The sequence below is a fragment of the Pseudonaja textilis genome, chromosome 1 (genome assembly GCF_049901715.1).
Source record: "Pseudonaja textilis isolate UNSWEBS1 chromosome 1, rPseTex1.2, whole genome shotgun sequence".
NCBI classification, from domain to species: Eukaryota; Metazoa; Chordata; class Lepidosauria; order Squamata; family Elapidae; genus Pseudonaja; species Pseudonaja textilis.
In genome coordinates, this window is record NC_141990.1 from 181,308,778 (window position 1) to 181,315,527 (window position 6,750).

The window sequence follows — 6,750 nt, forward strand, 5'->3', positions numbered from 1 at the left end:
TCATCTGCACCTCTATAACTGTCTGGTTTGGTTCTGCAACCCAACAGGACAGACACAGACTCCAGAGATAATTAGGACTGCAGAAAAAACAATTACTATCAACCTGCCTTCAATCGAGGACCTGTATATTTCATGAGTCAAAAAGAGGGCTGTGAAAATATTTACAGACCCCTCACATCCCATAAACTGTTTCAACTCTTACCCTCAAAAGCACTGCACACCAGAACAACTAGACACAAGGACAGTTTTTCCCCAAATGCCATCACTCTGCTAAACAAATGATTCCCTCAACACTGTCTAACTATTTACAAAGTCTGCACTACTATTACTATTACTATTAATCTTCTCATCACTCCTGATCATCCATTTCCTCCCACTTGTGACTTTATGACTGTAACTTTGTTGCTTGTATCCTTACGATTTATATTGATTGTTTCCTAGTATGATTTGATTGCTTATTGTACCCTATGACTATTATTAAGTGTTGTACTTATGATTCTTGACTCTTGATGAATGTATCTTTCATGTATACTGAGAGCATTTGCACCAAGACAAATTCCTTGAGTGTTCAATCACACTTGGCCAATAAAAGAATTCTATTCTATTCTATTCAGCTCGGACTGGATGGTGGGGAATGGAAGGATTTATATTCCTTGCAGACAGTTGGTCATTTGCATTATCTTAGCAAGTCATTGAGGCTACCTGGAGGTTTATCTGTGCCATCAGGATCACCCAGGGATGGGATTCAACCGGTGTTACTACTAGTTCGGTGACTATGTTTTGCTATTGTATCCCTCCCTCTCTGTTGAGAGAAGTCTGGTCAATTTTGACCTAAATGCCCTCTTTGACCCCTCTTTCAAACCGGCAGTCCTCTCTGTCCAAAATGTGGACTTTGCTGTCTTCAAAAGTGTGGCCTTTGTCTTTTAACTGTAGGTGGACTGCTGAACCTAGTCCTGATGTGTTTGTTCTCCTATGTTCTCCTATGAAAGAGGGGACAAAGAGTTTTCCAGTTGTCTCTTGGAAAAGGACCTTTGGGACAACCATAACCTGGATGATTGATAATCTCCATAGACAAAGTTTGGTGGCCTAAAGATAGGAAAATGTTGGCAGGTCAATTCAGAAGGTGTCTACATCATTTGCAGCAATTGGGGCCCTTCTTCCTCACAGTCTGAATCTTTCTGAACCAGTAATTTGGCTGGTATGGCATTTCAGTAGTTTCAATCTTACCTATCTCACCGGATGTTCACCATTTCATGGAATGGTTCCATTTTCCCATACTTCCCATTATGAATGGGAGTTACATTGGGTTCTGTCAGCTGAGCCTTGAATACTTTATTATTTCTTTCTTATTCCTTCTTTATATACCATCTTCTACTGGGGGGGGGGGGCTGACTTCATCTTCCCATTCAATTATCACAGCTACATGAACAACTGTTTATCCATCTGCCCCTGCACTTAATAATAATGGGCTTTTTCCAACTGTCTAGTCAAGGTTTATGATTGGAAGTGCTCTCATCATCTTCTTTTAAACATGAGTAAGATAGAGATTATTGTATCCCCCACCCCCGATCATCCCATCCCATCTCAATCTCAATTTCATCTCATCATCTCCTCTCCTCTCTCCTCTCCCCTCAGAACCCAAGTTGAATCATATTTTACCAACAATTTAGAAGGAAGGAAGCAAATGATCCAAATTTATATTATAGAATTTTCAAATTCAGTCTAGTTTTTAATGAGGGTTCTCCCTTGTTTTTCAATTTTTCTTTTTCTTTTTAATAAACTTTATTGTTCTTTTATATCTTTAAAAACTGAACAAAAATATACATATTATGACATTAATAGCGTGTGACATCTATCTCCTATACTTCAATTTTTCTAATACTGTCCTGTCTATCCAAAGATACTACAGCCAGTCCCAGAGAATATGTACTGCCATAGCTACAGTTCTCTCTAACCAAAGCAATTTTAGCTTTTGCTGTCTTGAAATAACTTCTATTATATTTTTTCTAGATGTGTGAATAATTATTTTTAAAATGTTATTTATGTTTTTGGCAAATAGATTTCAATGTTAGAATTTTCAGGAGACACATTTATATTAAAAAATTTAGATAGATAGAGAGATAGACAGATATAGATATAAATTTATCTCTGCTCCATTCTCTCATAAATACAAACATTTTCAGGAGCACTTTTGCCTTTTTATTATATTGTAACTTATTCTAACTCCTGTTTGCTTAATATTCTCAATATAGTATTCTATTATTCTCCATTATACATTCTTTGAACTTGCTTTACTACTTTTCAGAAATATATCTGGGTTCTTTGGGGGTATTAGATTCCCCCTAATTTTCTCTGATGCAGTGTCTCTTGCATAGAAGGGTGCCAAGTAACAACACCCTGAAAATTATACACATTATGTCATTCTTCCCTTTGATGTCCATTCATATCACACAAATGTCCACATAGAGGAATCATGCCTAAAGCTTGGAAGGTTCAATTTGGAAGCTTGATTGATTGATTGATTGATTTTGTGTCATCAAATCAGTATTGACTCTTACAGCCACAGAGGTATATTTTCTCTATGAAGATCAGTCCCCAAACTTGTTTTCAAATCTTCCAACAGAATATTTGCACCCTTTGGCACTATAATTCAGTGCAGAAATTTATGCAATTGAATTTCCAAATAGCAAACATATTTTATAAGAAAAGGGACAAAAAGAGGAAGCAAAAGCTTTAGCACAAACACTACTTCACATTCAATAACAAAGATACCAGTGATGATTGAAGGTGTCCTGCAGCCAGTTTCTGATGCTGCTGAATGTATAAAACTTGCACTAACTTATTCTCAAGGGTAAAGGAACATGGATTAATTTGTCATTATATATGTTGACCTCAGCTCTAGCAGCAACTGCTCCCAAAGAATATTGAAATTTAAAGATAACCTTACAAATTAAAGCACTTTCAATAAGTAGAATAACACAACGGAAAACATAAATACTCAGAAATGCAAAATTCATGTCTGTAATACTCTGTGCATGTATCCATATATAGTGTGTGTGTGTCTGTGTGTCTGTGTGTATTCTTCCCCCAAAAGTCTAAAATGTAGGGAGAATTTAAAAAAAAAATGCATGGCTCCAAAATGACATCAGTGGAGGTTCTATTTCCAGTGTGATCATCCATCAAGTAACCAAGATAGTTTCCATGCCAACTCCACCTGTTTTGTTTTTTGTTGGTCTTTTAAAAGATTAAAGTTGCCCAGGAACTCTTCAAGAGCATACCATATTTGAGTCATTTATTTCTTCCCACCTTCCCACCTTCACAAATAAGCGTCATTTCCACCAGAGAAAATAATTCCATTCCATTGATTTGCAGCCAAAACAATGTAAACCTAGTGGGATATCTTGGGATGTCATAGGAGAAATAAGGCAGCTTTTAAAAGTGTAAAGGGGAGGGGGGCACCTTTGATTCAGACTTTTAAAGAAATGCAACAATTTTCTCCCAATGTGCCATGCAGAAGAAGAAGAATTAAATTTTCCTTATCCCTTGTCATGATTAATAAAATGTGGAGCCAGAAACAGATATTAGAGACAATAGGGACATTTTTGGGGAGAAAAGGTCATTCCCAATGAACTTGATGTCACTGGCAAATCAGATAGAAAGAGGTGGAAAATTATGAGCAAAAGTACTGTCACAGAATACTTTTTCAGCAAAGTACAGAGTATAAATTCCTGTCAGATATGGATATTGCCTGAGGTTGCATGCTCTGCCCTATTCTCTTCATTGTCTTCATTTACCTTGTACATCTAGACCAGGGGTGTCAAACTGGATTTCTTCGAGGGACAGATCAGCATGGTAGTTATCCTATGCAAGCTGGCCAGGGGGATCGGGGGGATGGGATGGATGCCTCCCTGCAGCAACCTGCCAACCAAAAATGGGGTGAGGGGGGCACTCATGGCCCCCCACAGCCCATTTTTGGCCTGGACAGCCTCCTGCAGCACTTTGCTGGCCAAAATGGGGTGCAGGAGCTGTCCAGGCTCAAAATGGGCCATGAGGGGGTGCATGTAGATCCCCTTGCCCCATTTTGGCTGGCAAATTGCTGCAGGAGGCCATCCAAGCTGAAAATGGGCCATGTGCTATTTTTGCTAGCAGAGACACCATGCCCTATTTTCGCTAGCAGAGGCATCATGGGCCAGTCCTTTGCTGCTTCCAGGCTAATATGACCCTAATATTCAATTCTGCATGTATGTTCAACCTATTAAAATGAGGCCCTGGATGCACCATAATCTATTATCTTCATTGGTCAATGCTAATTTCCAGCCCTTTCAAACTGGAAATCACACCCTTTGCCCACTTGCCCCAAGCCAGGGCACATCCAAAGCTTGGCAATGCCTTTTCTATGCCATGTCTGCTACTTGTCCTCATCTTGCAAAAGCCTATAAGTGAGAATCATCTTAGCTGCATCCACGTTTTCCTCCCTTATTCCGACACCATTCAAGGGCAACCTCAAGCTGAACAAAAAGGGTTAGATGTCCTCATTTGGAGGGAAGTTGGGTTACTGCCCAGCCAATAAAATCAAGATGGGGATTAGCAATGGATACAACAGCAATTTCAGTACATTTTTTTCTGCCAACGTAATGATGGGTGAGGGCACTTCAATGCAGCAATGGGAAAAGATCGTTTACAAGCTGAAATATACTTCTTGTTCTCACATGCACATTTTTATATTATTTTTTCCATAATTTCGTTTTAAAATTAGTAGAAATAGAAAAAATAAATTTTTGGATATATTTCAGATATTTAAAAGTTGGGTAAGGTGGACATTTATCCCCAACTAGCCCTGACAGTGACACACCAAAATAAAGAAAAAAAATAGGCAGCAATAACATAAAGAAATGTATTTTAGGATGTATTCTGCTGTGTTCATAATGCAAGGTACAAAAATAAAAGCCTGTACAGTATAGTTGGCCATGACCTTCATTATATACAGCTCCATAGATTCAGAATAGGAGTGCATATCGACCCCAAGATAATGGTAATTGTCTGATTGAGTCAGCATGATCTAACACAGCCTGAATTATAAGAGAGACTTTGTTAATATAACATTTATATATGTATATGTACCTATGTATGTCTGTGTGTGTACACATATAGATACAAATAGGATATATAATTTTTACTGAAGGTTATCTTAATATAAAATACAAATGAAGATAAATACAATGGGAAAGGTATGGAGGGAAAAAGAGAGGGAAAAGAAATGTGAAGCAAACAGAAAAATAAAGCAATGATTTCCAACTTTTTTTGGTACAGTAAATTAAAAAATAAAGTTACAGACTCAAATTTCTACTTTTGTATAATTAGTAACTCCCAGCTATTTTTATGACAACAAACTAATCAATCATCAAAACTCAAAGTGAAAGTTTCATCTTTTTTTTCATTTCAAGGAGAAAGTCTAGAATAGAAACAAAACTGTACACCTTCTTTTCCTTAATTAGGATAGTTAATTTTGCCATGTCTGCCAGTCCCATCACCTTTTCCATTCATTCTTCCATGTTGGTAATTTATACAGCCTTCCATTTTTGCAGATGTAGAATTCTCACTGCAATATATATATAATAACAAAGTTCCATTTTTTTTTCAAAATCTTTATCTGATAGCCCTAAAAGAAAAACCTTTGGTTTCAATTTTATCTTTGTTCTATGGAACTTCTGAACTAAAGCATTAATCTGACCCCAATAATTCTTTGCTTTATCACAAGTCCACCACATGTGATTAAAAAGTACCTTCTCTACAGTTCTATTTCCAGCAAACATTTGAAACATCTTTGTACATCTTTGATACTTTATCAGGTATTAATACCAAAAATTCTCTTTCAAGTTATAATTCATTGTAATTTTCAGTTGTTCTATCCACATGTTTTCACATTGCTCAAGCAATATATTATAACTAAAAACATTTTGTTTTCCAGGTTCAGCTTCAATAGCATTTTATAAACCTTGGCAATAACCTATTTATCATTAACACCTCATATAATTTCAAATTCAGTTTTTACAAATTCTGAAACATAACTTTTGTTTTCTAAATAATATATTTCAAATGTGCACTACTGATAGACATGTCCTTGTGTCTCTAATTTTTATTCCAAATTCAAATTAGGTTCACTTTGAGTAAAGGATACTATTTCACCACCAATTTTGTCTCACCATTGCTAATGTAACTTATTGTTGACATCAGTGGTGGGATTCAATTTTTTTTTTTTTTACTACCAGTCTGTGGGCATGGCTTGGTGGGCATGGCAGGAGAAAGATACTGTAAAATCTCCAGTCCGAGATGGTATTTGCCGGTTCTCCGAACTACTCAAAATTTCTGCTACTGGTTCTCCAGAACTGAATACCACCTCTGGTTCACATGCATGAAAATAATAATGTAAAAAAGAATCCAGATTCAAAGTAACTTAACACTTGAACAACCCACCTGTTTGTATGTAGGTTGGCAGAGAGTTGTCCCTTTAATCTCTCCTATTTCTCCCAAAATTTTAATATGACTTACTATGAGTATTTTTTTTAGTTTGACTATTTTTTCTTTCCTTCGCTTGATTTTTAGTTTTACAAAAAGAATAGAATATCTTCACTATAAAACAAATGAAACTCAAATAATAAAGCTATAAACATATTAACTTGAAATTAAAATAGTGCCTCAATAAGAATGCAATTTCAATGTTGATTGATTGATTGACTGTTTGTAAAAGGC